At 41.2% G+C, this 16,163-nt stretch overlaps 1 pseudogene; it reads left to right on the forward strand.

Moving 5' to 3' along the window:
* Positions 1-591: 591 nt before the first annotated feature.
* Positions 592-1,673, forward strand: LOC111174426 (putative monooxygenase p33MONOX pseudogene; annotated as a pseudogene).
* Positions 1,674-16,163: the final 14,490 nt, after the last annotated feature.

The following is a 16,163-nucleotide window of genomic DNA, read 5'->3' on the forward strand; positions in this document are numbered from 1 at the left end:
GCATTTGCCTTTGAAAAAAATTAATACAATATTCTGTAAAACGGTCCAGCTTACAATGACAAGCTATTGAACTTACTGCCTGCATCTACCTCACAGATCTTAAAGTAACTCAAAAGAGCCATCTGAATGATTAAACAGTAATCTGTTTGCAAAATCATTTTGTCCACCAAAACTCACCTCCTAACATCCTGAGACCAATCAGTTCCTCCCTGGGTTTTTAAGCCAGAATTCTATAACTAACATGGAGAAAGGCCACATTTTTTTCTGACAGTGGTGTGAACTTTTTAACTTTTCTAGTTGTTGCTTCATTAAGGATCATATTCTTGAAATTTTCAAAAGAAATGTTATTACTGTCAAGTCAGCACTCAGCATTCATGTAAATGATGTGATGCTGTGATTCATAATAAGAAATATATTTTTGGGTCCCTCCCTGGTTGGTGCTTGGGGCCTTCTGTGTTGCCACGGGCACAGCGCCGCTCACACCATGGCTTGGGTCATGAATGTGCCACAGCCTCTCGAGAGACGTGGGCCCTCGGAGCCTCTTTAGTGCCGGAGCTCGGGCCGCAGGCGGCTCCGCGGAAGTGGAAAAACAGAACCTCTGGAATGGATGGACTCTTCCCGAGCAGCTTTGCTAATTTGCAGCAGCTGGACAATGTTCCTCTTTAATACCTGTCGGCATAATCTTCACATCATTTCACTCTGGTGGCAGGGACTCAGCTCTGAATTCGGTATAGAAAAAGCACCTGGATCCCAGTCTTTCAATGGCTTCGAGACAACCAGAAATGCCTGCCCTTGAGCCTAGGGGGCCTCTAGGCAAGATGTCCCTGCCCATCGGGACGTACCACCGGGCATTCAGCTATGATGATGCCCTGGAGGACTCTCCGCCCATGATTCCTCCTCCATCAGACATGGACAGCATCCCCTGGAAGCCAGTGATTCCAGAGTGCAAGTATCAGCACCTCGCCAAGGTGGAGGAAGGAGAGGTCAGTGTCTCGTCCCGTGCCCTGCCATCGGCCACTGACGGTGCGGACAAGGTCCCCGTGGTGAAGGCTAAAGCTACCCATGTCATCATGAGGTCTCTGATCACAAAACAGACCCAGGAGAGTATTCAGCGTTTTGAGCACCAGGCAGGGCTGAGAGATGCTGGCTACACTCCCCACAAGGGCCTCACCACCGAGGAGACCAAGTACCCTCGAGTGGCAGAAGCACTCCACAAACTAAAGCTCCAGAGTGGAGAGATAACAAGAGAGGAGAAGCAGCCGGCCTCCACCCAGTCCACCCCAAGCAGCAACTCCCACTCTTCCCCTAAGCAGAAGCCCAGAGGCTGGTTCACTTCTGGTTCTTCCACAGCCTTACCTGGCCCCAATCTTAGCACCATGGATTCTGGAAGCGGGGAAAAAGACAGAAGCTCGGCAGATAAATGGAGCCTCTTTGGACCAAGATCCCTCCAGAAGTCTGATTCCGGAGGTTTTGCCATCCAGTCCTACAAAGGAGCCCAGAAGCCTTCTCCAGTGGAACTGATCTGCATGCAGGCCACCCTAATGGCCGAGGATCCAGCAGTGTTCAAGACACCCAAAATGGACATCCCAGTGACAGAAGGGAAGAGACAGCTGCCGCGGGCCCACAATCTCAAACCGTAGGACTTGAATGTTCTCACACCCAGTGGCTTCTAGAGCTCTTTCTGTTCCAGGGACTCTGGATAGAGGGTGTCTTGAGCCCAGCTCCCCTTTACCTTGGCTCTGACATAGGAAAAGTTTTGTTTTGTCTTTTAAAATATCTCTCAAACTGAGGCTAGAGCTGGAGACATAACTGATTTTTGAGAAACATTAGTGCAAAGTTTGTCCTTGTGCAGAAGAAGCCATTTTGTACTGCTTTAGTTTAAAGTTAGGCTAAACTTCAGCAGTGATGTATGGAGACCTCATTACCTATTTTTGTATCTTTACTCTACCCAAGAACTTTGGTCATTACTTACTAGGTAAATAATGTTTGTGTTGTTCCAAAACCAAGGCTTCTTGATTCCTTTACCACTATCCATGTGTGCATGGACGAATCATGGCGTAGTGGCGTTCACTGACTGGTTTAGACAACTTTAGCCCTCTTAGCTATGCTGGCACTGTGTGCTCCAGCCTCGTCAGTTATGGGGACCCAAGTTCTGTTTGAGATATGGGTATAGTTAAGAGCCAGCCTTGGCAGGGATCCCCTCTGTTTTCTGCTGAAACCGGAATCTCCTTGATTTTTGGTAGACCTCATGGATCACTTTGTCCTGCAGCCAGTTCTTACTGTAGTACCTCTTGGGCCAGTGCTGTTGGAGGGATGCTTCCCTTTTGTGTGTCACAGAACAAACACTAGCCTTACATATCCTTTGTTGCACTTTAAAGTGAGATTAATTTAACTCCCTTTTGGTTGAAAACTTCCTAAGGGAGAAAATTCAGTCTACTGGTTTGGTATAGATAAATGGATGTTAAACTTTCTTAAAGGAGGCAGCAACTGCAGTTTGAGTATAGTCTTGCGGTTCATATGAAACTAGTGTCACCTTATTTTGAGTTTCTTGTTCAAGCCAGGGCCTGAAAATTTATTTCCTGGGAGGTGGAAGAATTAAAAAATTTTCTGTATGCAATCATTTTCCCCCCAAATGAGCCTCATACCTTTATAAACACGTAGCTCACTGAGGAAAGGAACTAGGGAAACCACCTTTTCATTTCTCCTCACTGTGTACACGTTCAATCATTGTCTTGAACACTGTCTCAAATTCCTGCTGTCCTTTGCTTTGGACAGTATGGTGTCTACACAAGGAGCTGAGCTGATCTTCCCACAGAGATGCCCTGGAGTCTAAAATGATCAGAGCAATTAATTGATTTGTGTCTTCTGTTGTTATGCTTGTTTCTCTTAACTTGTTTTGGCAACAAAAATCCTTACTACTTTCTCAAAAAAAAAAAAAGAAATATATTTTTGGTCTTAGTCCCTGTTTCTAACACAGAGCTCCTAAAACTCTCAGAATTTCCTAAAGGTGCTTTGTTATGTTAATGAGGTGACTTGTACAAAGCACCTAAAGATGGGGCCTGGCTGCCAGGGCAACCAACCATATGATTAGAGCCTAGGAACTTTCAGCCTCACCACCCCAGGAGGGGAGAAGGGCTGGAGATTAAAATGGCCAATGATTTAATCAACCATGCCTAGGTAATGAAGCCTGCATAAAACCCCAAAAGGACAGGGTTGGGAGAGCTACTGGGTTGGTGAACACGTACAGATTTGGGGAAAGTGGCCCTCAGTGAGGGCATGGAAGCTTCTCACCCTTTCCCCTTTCCTTGCACTATTCATCCCTTCCATCAGGCTCTTCTTGAGTTATATCCTTATAAAATAAACAGGTAATCTAGTAAGTAAAATGTTTCCCTGAGTTCTGTGCTGCTCTAGTACATTAATCAAACTCAAGGAGGAGGTCACTGGAACCTATATAAGGCAACTGCTAACAGCTGTAAAAGAGGAAATCAACAGTAACACAATAATAGAGGGGACTTTAACACCTCACTTACATCAATGAACAGATCAACCAAAATGAAAATAAATGAGGAAACAGAAGCTTTAAATGACACAATAGACCAGATAGATTTAATTGATATTTATAGGACATTCCATCCAAAAACATCAGATTACACTTTCTTCCCACGTGCGCATGGCACATTCTCCAGGATAGATCACATTTTGGGTCACAAATTGAGCCACAGTAAATTTAAGAAAATTGAAATCATATCAAGCACCTTTTCTGACCACAATGCTATAAGATTAGAAATGAATTACAGGGGAAAAAAATGTAAAAAACACAAACACATGGAGGCTAAACACTATGCTACTAAAGAGCCAAGAGATCACTGAAGAAATCAAAGAGGAATTCAAAAAATACCTAGAGACAAATGACAATGAAAACAAAACAATCCAAAACTTATGGGATGCAGCAAAAGCAGTTCTAAGAGGGAAGTTTATAGCTATACAAGCCTACCTCAAGAAACAAGAAAAATCTCAAATAAACAATCTAACCTTACACCTAAAGGAAATAGAGAAAGAAGAACAAACAAAACCCAAATTTAGCAGAAGGAAAGAAATCATAAAGATCAGAGCAGAAATAAATGAAAAAGAAACAAAGAAAACAATAGCAAAGATCAGTAAAACTAAAAGCTGGTTCTTTGGGAAGATAAACAAAATTGATAAACCATTAGCCAGACTCATCAAGAAAAACAGGGAGAGGACTCAAATCAATAAAATTAGAAATGAAAAAGGAGAAGTTACAACAGACACCACAGAAATACAAAGCATCCTAAGAGACTACTACAAGCAACTCTATGCCAATAAAATGGACAACCTGGATGAAATGGACAAATTCTTAGAAAGGTATAACCTTCCAAGACTGAACCAGGAAGAAATAAAAAATATGAACAGACCAATCACAAGTAATGAAATTGAAACTGTGATTAAAAATCTTCCAACAAACAAAAGTCCAGGACCAGATGGCTTCACAGGTGAATTCTATCAAACATTTAGGGAAGAGCTAACACCCATCCTTCTCAAACTCTTCCAAAAAACTGCAGAGGAAGTAACACTCCCAAACTCATTCTATGAGGCCAGCATCACCCTGATACCAAAACCAGACAAAGATACTACAAGAAAAGAAAATTACAGACCAATATCACTGATGAATATAGATGCAAAAATCCTCAACAAAATACTAGCAAACAGAATCCAACAGCACATTAAAAGGATCATACACCATGATCAAGTGGGATTTATCCCAGGGATGCAAGGATTCTTCAATATATGCAAATCAATCAATGTGATACACCATATTAACAAATTAAAGAATAAAAACCATATGATCATCTCAATAGATGCAGAAAAAGCTTTTGACAAAATTCAACACCGATTTATGATAAAAAAAACTCTCCAGAAAGTGGGCATAGAGGGAACCTACCTCAACATAATAAAAGCCATATATGACAAACCCACAGCAAACATCATTCTCAATGGTGAAAAACTGAAAGCATTTCCTCTAAGATCAAGAACAAGACAAGGATGTCCACTCTCACTGCTATTATTCAACACAGTTTTGGAAGTCCTAGCCTCAGCAATCAGAGAGGAAAAAGAAATAAAAGGGATACAATTTGGAAAAGAACGAGTAAAACTGTCACTGTTTGCAGATGACATGATACTTTACATAGAGAATCCTAAAGATGCCACCAGAATACTAGAGCTAATCAATGAATCTGGTAAAGTTGCAGGATACAAAATTAATGCACAGAAATCTCGTGCATTCCTATACACTAATGATGAAAAATCTGAAAGAGAAATTAAGGAAATACTCCCATTTACCACTGCAACAAAAAGAATAAAATACCTAGGAATAAACCTACCTAGGGAGACAAAAGACCTGTCTGCAGAAAACTATAAGACACTGATGAAAGAAATTAAAGATGATACCAACAGATGGAGAGATAAACCATGTTCTTGGATTGGAAGAATCAATATTATGAAAATGACTATACTCCCCAAAGCAATCTACAGATTCAATGCAATCCCTGTCAAATTACCAATGGCATTCTTTATGGAACTAGAACAAAAAATCTTAAAATTTCTGTGGAAACACAAATGACCCCGAATAGCCAAAGCAGTCTTGAGGGAAAAAAACGGAGCTGGAGGAATCAGACTCCCTGACTTCAGACTATACTACAAAGCTACAGTAATCAAGACAATATGGTACTGGCACAAAAACAGAAACACAGGTTAATGGAACAAGATAGAAAGCCCAGAGATAAACCCACACACCTATGGTCAACTAATCTATGACAAAGGAGGCAAGGATATACAATGGAGAAAAGACAGTCTTCAATAAGTGGTGCTGGGAAAACTGGACAGCTACATGTAAAAGAATGAAATTAGAACACTCCCTAACACCATGCACAAAAATAAACTCAAAATGGAGTAGAGACCTAAATGTAAGTCTGGACACTATAAAACTCTTAGAGGAAAACATAGGAAGAACACTTTTTTTTTTTTTAAATTGTTTTTTTGCTGTACACAGGCCTCTCACCGCTGTGGCCTCTCCCGTTGTGGAGCACAGGCTCCAGACACGCAGGCCCAGTGGCCATGGCTCACGGGTCCAGCCACTCCGTGGCATGCAGGATCCTCCTGGACCGGAGCACGAACCTGCGGCCCCTGCATTGGCAGGCGGACCCCCAACCACTGCGCCACCAGGGAAGCCCCCAGGACGAACACTTTTTGACATAAATCACATCAAGATCTTTTTTTGATTCACCTCCTAGAGTAATGGAAATAAAAACATAAACAAACAAATGGGACCTAATGAAACTGAAAAGCTTTTGCACAGCAAAGGAAACCATAAACAGGACGAAAAGACAACCCTCAGAATGGGAGAAAATATGTGCAAACGAATCAACGGACAAAGGATTAATCTCCAAAATATATAAACAGCTCATGCAGCTCAATATTAAAAACAACCAAACAACCCAATCCAAAAATGGGCAGAAGACCTAAATAGACATTTCTCCAAAGAAGATATACAAATGGCCAAGAAGCACATGAAAAGCTGCTCAACATCACTAATTATTAGAGAAATGCAAATCAAAACTACAATGAGGTATCACCTCACACCAGTTAGAATGGGCATCATCAGGAAATCTACAAACAACAAATGCTGGAGAGGGTGTAGAGAAAATGGAACCCCCTTGCACTGTTGGTGGGAATGTAAATTGATACAGCCACTATGGATAACAGCATGGAGGTTTCTTAAAAATCTAAAAATGGAATTACCATATGATCCAGCAATCCCACTACTGGGCATATACCCAGAGAAAACCATAATTCAAAAATACACATGCACCCCAATGTTTACTGCAGCACTATTTACAATAGCCAGGTCATGGAAGCAACCTAAATGCCCATCAACAGATGAATGGATAAAGAAGATGTGGTACACATATACAATGGAATATTACTCAGCCATAAAATGGAATGAAATTGGGTCATTTGTTGAGACGTGGATGGATCTAGAGACTGTCATACAGAGTGAAGTAAGTCAGAAAGAGAAAAACAAATATCGTATATTAACGCATATATGTGGAACCTAGAAAAATGGTACAGATGAACGGGTTTGCAGGGCAGAAATTGAGACACAGATGTAGAGAACAAACGTATGGCCACCAAGGGGGGAAAGCTGCGGGGGGCTGGGGGGTTGTTGTGATGAATTGGGCAATTGGGATTGACATGTATACACTGATGTGTATAAAATTGATGACTAATAAGAACCTGCTGTATAAAAAAGAAAAGTAAATACTGTTCAAATGATAAAATATTATATTAAATTACTATAATTTAATACTATAATTATAACAACATCACATTAGATTATAATTAAAGCACTGGGACAGTGCCTAGCCCATGTTTGTTAAATAATAAAACATATAAATATGCAAAATGTGAACTTTTGTAAATGCACAGACACGAATCTATTTGTTGTACTATGTTATCCAAACAGCTCTATGAAATTTTATTCAGTTAGATTACATTCCAATGCAAGAACTACAAGTACACTCAGAGCCTCAGCACATTTATTAGCTGTGAGACTTGAAAAAAATGAAATTTCTCTAGAACATATCAGGATTTGAGAACAACAGGGAACTATGCCATCCATGGACATTGGAACATTTTTGAAGCCCTTTGCTACTGATGTGACTATTGTTTTATCTATAATAGAAGCTCTACCAAAAATATCCCAGCCCATTTGAGCTGCAGGCTCAAAGTTCTGCCTTCATTCCCACATGGTGGGTTTGACATATCCCCAGGGATATCTGCCGTAAGTAAGAATAAGAAGGTTCTAGCATGTTTGTGAACATGCAAATTCTTAGACCTCCCCTCATGGAAATTTCGTTCCAGTCGGCCGGAGGTTGAGCCGAGGAATCTGCATTTTAACATACATCAATTTCCGACATAGGTGGTCTAATGCCTGCTGATTAAGAGTCACTGGACTAGAGGATCCTCCACTCAGTTTGGGATGAGCCCTCAGGTTCATGCGTGTACTCACAGTGTGGCTGTCATAGGCTTTCCAGCTGAGTCTAAAGTGTTTGAGGTTTTCCTGGATTCTCGAATTGCTGGAGCATTGCTTAAATGGAACCAAGTCTATGTATGATAAATCCCAAGGATAGGGGCTTCCCTGGTGGCGCAGTGGTTGAGAGTCCGCCTGCCGATGCAGGGGACACGGGTTTGTGCTCCGGTCCGGGAGGATCCCACATGCCGCGGAGCGGCTAGGCCCGTGAGCCATGGCTGCTGAGCCTGGGCATCCGGAGCCTGTGCTCCGCAACGGGAGAGGCCACAACAGTGAGAGGCCCGCGTACCACAAAAAAAATAAAAGAAGAAAATCCCAAGGATATATCTGCATGAGTCTGGCCTTTACAACAGGAGTGCTGAAGTTCTATTCCAATAAGAATTTGCTTCCTTTTATTTGCTCTGGGCTGTTCTCAAAATGAAGCTATGAACTGGAAGAATTTGGTCTTTGTATCCTACCCCCTATGCCTTCATCACTTCTAGCTTCAATATCCAAACAACATGTGGGAAACTGGAGCTTCTTGGCTCCTGAGGATCACCAACTGAGGCACCCAACCAAAGCAGCCTAACCCTTCTTCCCCTGCTCTGTATTTTTCCCTGTCTCCTCCATCAAAATGCACTTCATCCATTTCGCATCTGGTCAGGATCCTAGCTAGCATCAGCACCGTGACAAAACTTTGATGTGATACAGCAAAATGAACTAACAGACTAATATTTTATTTGGAAGCCCAACTAGGGCTAAGAGGAGATTTTCTCTTGGATCTCACACATTGCAAAATAAAGTTAATGAATAAAGTTAAAATGATGGTGCCAGGTGATGTGGGCATGCAAAGATGTTCCTTCCTCCACTTTTTTGTTAGAGAGAATAAGAACATACTCAGTTTATCAGGAATCTACTACCTTTGTTGACAATTCAACCAGGTCATAGAAAGTCTTAGCCAACTAATAGAGTTTGGAATTCAACATGGCAAAGCCTAGACCTTAAGAGGTTTCAATTTTTGGAAGGAAAATTCAGAATAATTTATTAGAATACAAAATATAATAAAAATTAAAAATAGGGGTCATATACCCAAAATATTGTTTGGTTAAAATGAGGTTCCACCGCACTCTTCAAACCTAAGACCAACTATTGTAGCATTAGAACAGACACAACAGCCAAGCAAAATTCTCAGGGGAAAACAGAGAAAATCAGTTCTCCCATAAAAGCTTTAAAAAGGCAGTAGAGACTTACTATATTTTAGACCATTTTTGATGATCTCACAGTATCCAACATGATTAACACTTAATATATCATGAAATGGTAGTACTTTAGGGTAAGATAAAGGGGAGGAGAGGAATATCCCATAATTTACTGATATTTTTGCATTGTTAGAATCATTCAAACTTTGGCTCTGTCCTTGGATTCAGATGTATCTAGAGGCCTTTGGCTTCTTAGTAGTAAATCATTTACCCATAACTCTCAAACTTCATGGTTACAATTAACATTTAAGCCTTAATGGATGCTAATGGGTTACTTTTTTAAGGTAGCATGTTATTTTACAGGGGATTTCTATATACAAGGCCTTACAAATTTCAGGGAATGACTCAAAGTTAGAAACAGCACGCACTATAATAAGATAGGAAGAAAGATATCAGGAGGGAGGTAAGTAGTCTTGCAACCTCTAAAATAAACAATCCTATGTTGTCAGCTACAGTCTCCAATTTATAGGAAAAAACCTTGCTGATTATAGGGCTTCCCACATGGTCCAATTCCAGCAGCAATCTCTAAGGGGAAGAGTAGAAATATGGTTCATATTAAAAAAGATCTATCAGGCAATAAAGCAAAATTCCAGCTCATATGGGCAGAAATCTTAATAACATCTATAACTTTAGGACAATTCATTTTGCTTCGCCTTGGACTGAGCTGCAGGTTTCTGAGGAGATCTTGTTAGCTTTGGAGAGTAGGAGAAGAAACACAGGCAGTCCTCTATAGAAACTCACTTTCAGGATGAAGAAAGGTCCTGGGAAGTCGATGTGTCTGAACTGTGTATTTTCGATACATGAGCATATACCTGGGGCTCAAAACTGACACAATGGTACTAATAAGTGGTCCTAGCTGCCATTGACTTATAGCCAACCACTGCACTCAGTTCTTCACTGTGTGACTGCAGTAGGGTTCTGCATCTCTCTCAGCTTTTGCTTCCACATCTGTACAGTGGATATGGTAATAATCCATATCTCTCAGGCTATGGTGAAGAAGAAATGACACCACAAGTAAAAACACTTGATAAATGCTCAAGCACTACACAGTTCTTCCGTAATCATGATACAAAATCAGATGCTTTTCTCTTCTATGCATATGTTTTCGTAAATGAATAATTGGTCCCACCCAAATAGAGAGAGCTTTAAGAGCCACATTCTAACACTCTTTAAGAGAGGCCTATTTACAACCTGATTGTTTGAGCTTCTGATAAACACAATTGGCTGAATCATAAAACATGTTTTAGAGATTTGTGAGAAATTTCAGTGCAGTTGAGTAAGAGGATGGCTGGAGAGCCAGAGCCCCTGGCTGTCTGTCTGCAGAAGAACAGCTGCTGAGTGGCTAATTCCACAACCTCGGCCCTCTCTCCTGGTGTTCTGAACCATACTGACCTTGTGTGCCCTGGTGGCAGACATCCTGTCGTCACTTCACAGATAACATCTCAGTCGAAGGTCATTTTCTCAGGGAAAAGTGAACCACTGACCCCATTCAGACTAAGTTAGACCCTTCTGTTACATTCTCATAGTATTCTGTATTTTCTTTCTAGCACCTAGCAGAGTGCATGAATAACATTGATAAATAGGATTCTTTGATTAATGCCTGCCTCTTCTGGAGTATAAGCTCATTAAGGTGCAAAGTATGAATGCTGACCTCCTCATTATGGCAACCCAGAACCTAGCTCATGGTCTGGCACACAGTGGGAGCTAAATAAATGTTTCATTCTTTAATGAAGAGTGAGAACTTGAAGCCAAATCCTCTGATGCCAAAGCCAGGGTTCACTTTACTAACAAAGAAATGGCTCTAAGTATTACCTGGGGAGCCCAGTAAAATACAGATTCCCAAGTATTCCAACCCCATAGAATTAGAAACTCCCAGGGCCAGAGGACTCTTTATTTTCTGGTTGCAGCCAGTCATAGACCAGCTATACGAACCACTGCACTACACCCACATGTGCATCAGCTTAACAAACAGTATACTTACAGAGGATCCAGAATCCTGGTATTTTCAGTTCCTACCCTCTGCTCAATGTTCGAAGGGAACACCGTCCAATCTGCCTCATATTGTGTCAGGGAAGTGGATGAAACTCAAAAGCAGTTCCCATGTCTTCACATAGAACACACACCGTGTAATCCTTCCCATAACTAAATCAAATGCATTTTAAAAAGCAAAACTTTAAAGCATATTGCTAAGTCAAAGAAGCCAGCCTGCAAAGGATACATACCGTATAATTCCAACTATGTGACATTTTGGAAAAGGAAAAACTATAAATAGTAAGATGACCTGTGGCTGCCCAAGGCTTGGGGGGAGGGACGGAGTGATGAACAGGTAAAGCACAGGGAATTTTTAGGATGGTGAAATTGTTCTGTTTGAAACTGTAATGGTGGATACATGACATCACACATTTGTCAAAACCGAGAGAACTGTGCAACACAAAAAGGGAGCCCTAATAGAAACTACAGACTTTGGTTAATAATAACATATCAATATTGGTTCATTGATTGTAACCAAGGAACCACCTGGAAGCAAGATATTAATAATAGGGGAAATAATGGGGAAAATGGGAAGCTGGGTGAGTGTATGGAACTCTAAGTACTATCTGCTCAGTTACACTATAAATCTAAAACTGTATTTTTTCAAAAGCGTAAAAAATAAAACATACCCCCAAAATGATGGTGGGAGTAGAGTACCAGAGCTTCATCACACTCTCACTTACTCAGTGCTTACTGCGTGGGGAGCACCAAGCTGAGAATTTTCAAACATCACCTCATTTAACCCCAACAATACTGCTCGGTGGCAGCTAATACCAATATCCTCACACTCCCTTGAGGGTTAGGGAACCGAAAGCAGGTGCTGTTAAGTCCTTGCCCAAAAGAACATAGCCAGCCAGTGTCACTAGATTTCAAACTCAGGGCCAGGTTGCCCCAAACCCCACACGTTTACCCACTGTGGGAACCTGCTTCAATTTATTTACTTGTAGTTGCTTTGGCCTATGCACAAACAAGTGGTTTACTAGGAAGTTTAATCCATAACTGTAAGTCAAAACGATTAGGGTATTATAACACAGGGTCAGATGAAAAGATTCTCACCATGAAGCAATGCCTGCAGATAAGCCTGGGACACACACACACAGAGGAAAACAAACACTGCCCTCCAGGAGTATATGGGATGGTGGAAAAGCAGGGCTTATGAGCAACAGCATAATGAAATCAGGTTTCAAATGTTGAAATAATTTTCTAGGTCCAAGATGGAGCCACTCCTGCCCAGGGTTCCCTATCAGGGAACTTTAACTTAGATAACCTTTGCATCCCTATAAATGCTCCCGTTGACCAGAAACACAGAATATCCGGTCAGCCAATCCCCAAACGAGGTTGACTATGTGGCCCCAGGCAATTGGATAATTTCTATTTTTCTCTGCCTTGTTCTTTATTCTTTATCCTGGAAAAGCTTCCTGCCTTCAGTCCCATTCTGCAGTTCTCTGAAAGGAGTAGTAAATAAAGTTTATGTCACCTAAATTGTCTTCTTTAATCACTTTTTACCACGAATAAACCAATCACGGTAACATTGATGTATGAACTGAAATGACAACGTTTTCCTTTAAAACCAAACTATTTTTTTAATAACAATGACAATAAAAAAGCAATAAAAAAGAGAGACTAGGAACCACCACATTGAAAGAGACTTAAGGGCCATATCAGCCTCGTGCAGTGTGTGAGTCTCATGGATCTTTATTCAGACAAACCGACTATGGAGAAATTAGTAAATTTTGAACACAGATTGAACATTATATGATGCTAAGGAATTAAGTTTTAGGTGTAGTAATTTTATTAGAATTAGGTCTTTTTAAAAAAAATATATCAAAACTATTAAAGATAAACCTCATGGAGATGAAGTATTATATCTGGGATTTGCTTCTAAACAATTTGAGAATGGGTGGAGAGTGGGTGCAGGTCAAATGAAATTAGCTGTTGAGTGATAATTGTATAATTGTTGGAGAGAACAGTGGGTACATGGAGTTCATTATACTCCTCTCTCTTTGAAAATGTTTGAAATTTTCCATTATGAACATATTTTTTTAAAGTTTATTATCCAGCATTAGTTCTAGCACTTATCTAACCATGTACATTGCTCTCATTCAATAAATATGAACATTAATTATAAAAATAATAATTGTAACACATGAGGTCCATATACAAGCATTTTCACTCTGATTGTTTTAATAAATCATGCTCTACAGTTTCTGTTAACGTTTTCAGGAAACAGCTCCACATCAATCTTTTTTTTTTTTTTTTGGCTGCGTTGGGTGTCGGTTGCTGCGCGCGGGCTTTCTTTAGTTGCAGCCAGCGGGGGCTACTCTTCATTGCAGTGTGCGGGCTTCTCATTGCGGTGGCTTCTCTTGCTGCAGAGCACGGGCTCTAGGTGCGCAGGCTTCAGTAGTTGTGGCATGCGGGCTCAGTAGTCGTGGCTCACAGGCTCTAGAGAGCAGGCTCAGTAGTTGTGGCACGCAGGCTCAGTAGTTGTGGAACACAGGCTTAGTTGCTCTGCAGCATGTGGGGTCTTCCCAGACCAGGGATCAAAACCACATTCCCTGCATTGGCAGGTGGATTCTTAACCACTGTGCCACCAGGGAAGCCCACCCACATCAATCTTCACTGTTTCTTTTGTCTCTCTATCCTGGGTCTATCACTGCTCATTTCCCTCAGGAGCCTGTGGCCAGAAAAGGGCATCCCTGGCAGAAGGAAGAAGTTGAAGGAGCACTGTTACCTACTGATGTCTTCCCCTCAAGTGGAGGCCAGGATGCACTCTCAGGGATGCTCTGAATACAGTAACAGGTCTCCTTCATCCCTGGGCATCACGCACTGCCACAGACACCCACATCTGGATCCAGGTGACCCAGAGCATCTTAGAATCTGCATCATTCCCCCCCACACCCGGGGTTTGGATTAGTTCTTCACTTAAGATACTTCAGAAGGACCATTCCAAGGACTCTGAGTGAATCATAGAAGATGTATAAGGGAAAATGAGGTTCTACCTCCTTCCCAAATGGGACAGGACAAGCCCTTGGCTAGCCACAGGGAGACATTAGCCGGAAGGCTGATGCCAAACAGGAGGAAACAGTAGTGAAACAGGAGGGAAGGGGGCAGGGCACAACCTTTAAAAGAATGACATAGCCATAGTACATGATGAAAACTAGTGAGAACCAACTAGGTCCAAGATGGCAGAAGACTCAACTTCCAGTAGACCTTGAGCCTCATTATATGCTCATTGTAATACACTAGCATGCTAAATGACACACCCAACAGTGCCATGACAGTTCTGAAGCCAACCATAAAAGGTCAAAAAGTGGGCGGTGGCCCAATTCCTGGAAATCCCCACCCCTTCCCCGAATAGTTGGACTAATTGTCCCACTCATTAGCACATAAAAATTAACCATGCCACATTTCGAAGCCTCTTGCCTCTTGCTTCTTGCCTTTCAAGACGGCCCACACTCTGTGGAGTGTGTTTCGCTCTAAATAAATCTGATTCTTACCTATCACTTTGTCTCCAAATTCGTTCGTGACAAAGAAAGAACCTTACATTCACTGGCAACAGTAGGGATTCCATTTCCCCAGCCACAAAAGTATAAGCCTAACTCATGAAGTACCTTCATGAAATCTAACTTCAGAGGCTGGCACATTATTTTGTTGCAGAAGTTTCTTTGACAGTATGTGGGATGATCACGGCAGTCTGAATCCCACACCATGGGCGTCCTAGGATTATAAAGTTTAGTTTTGTGTTATGTTACATATAGAGCATATGAATAACTATGCAGCACATTCTGATCGCAGAGGAAGCAAGAGGTGAAAATATTTACCTGCTACCCTCTCCCCCCCAAGGAGTCCCTCACTCCGAGGAAGAAAAATTTCACAGACAAGTTAAGTGAACGTTTCAACTTTGGTTGACTTATTCAGCCAGCTGTTAAGGCATTCTTTTTAAACTCTTGTCATTTACTTGTGCAGTTTTGGCTTTTGGTATTCAAAACATTCCAAAAGCCTGCATTCATTTTCCTTTCCAGAAGTTCTTAAAGGTGTCTGGGGAATTTCACTAAGCCCAGTGAATTAAAATTCTAAAGGTCAGGAAGTGTATCACTGTGTACTTAAACAGTGACCCTGCGTGGTACAAAAGTGAAAGATTGATTATGCAAATTGGCAAGTGCGTATTATCTGAGATGCTGTTGCAGAATATTGAACTGAATTCCAGGAGGGACAGAGGAGCTGGTCCTAGCCTGTCCATTCACAAACTGATGTTAGGTAAATTATGAAATTCCTTTGAGCCTCTGTTAAGAGAACGGATGCAGATTATATGAGGGTCACTCAAAATCTCAGATTCAGTGAAATGCTTATTAACCTAATAACCCTTCAATTTGCAATGATTTGGGTTTCTCTGGTATGATGAGTTTGAAACATAATAATAAGCCCCCAAGAGGCTCCCTCAAACCAAAACTCCAATATGGTATTCCATGCAACGGGAACTTTCTCTGAAAAATGGCCATTTGCACAGAAGACTCCCTTTCTGAGGGTACGTTCATCCAGGATAGCAAATTGTAATAGGGAAGAACAAATCTTACGCCATATTAGATCTGTTTCTTTTACTTTAATCTTTGTATTTTATTGCTTTTGCTTCAAGTTAAGAATGTTGCCTATAGCCTGAAATACATAGGATCACCGATTCTCAAGGCTCTGACCTGTAAGGGTATAACACTTTTCCATTCATATAGAGATAAAAAGTTGCAGAACAGAGACTAACATTTGTCTTGTTGGAGGTTTACAGGAACATCATG

Source organism: Delphinapterus leucas, chromosome 4, assembly GCF_059928025.1.
Source record: "Delphinapterus leucas isolate spDelLeu-1000000601 "Yukka" chromosome 4, BTC_Dleu_Yukka2, whole genome shotgun sequence".
Taxonomy (NCBI): Eukaryota; Metazoa; Chordata; class Mammalia; order Artiodactyla; family Monodontidae; genus Delphinapterus; species Delphinapterus leucas.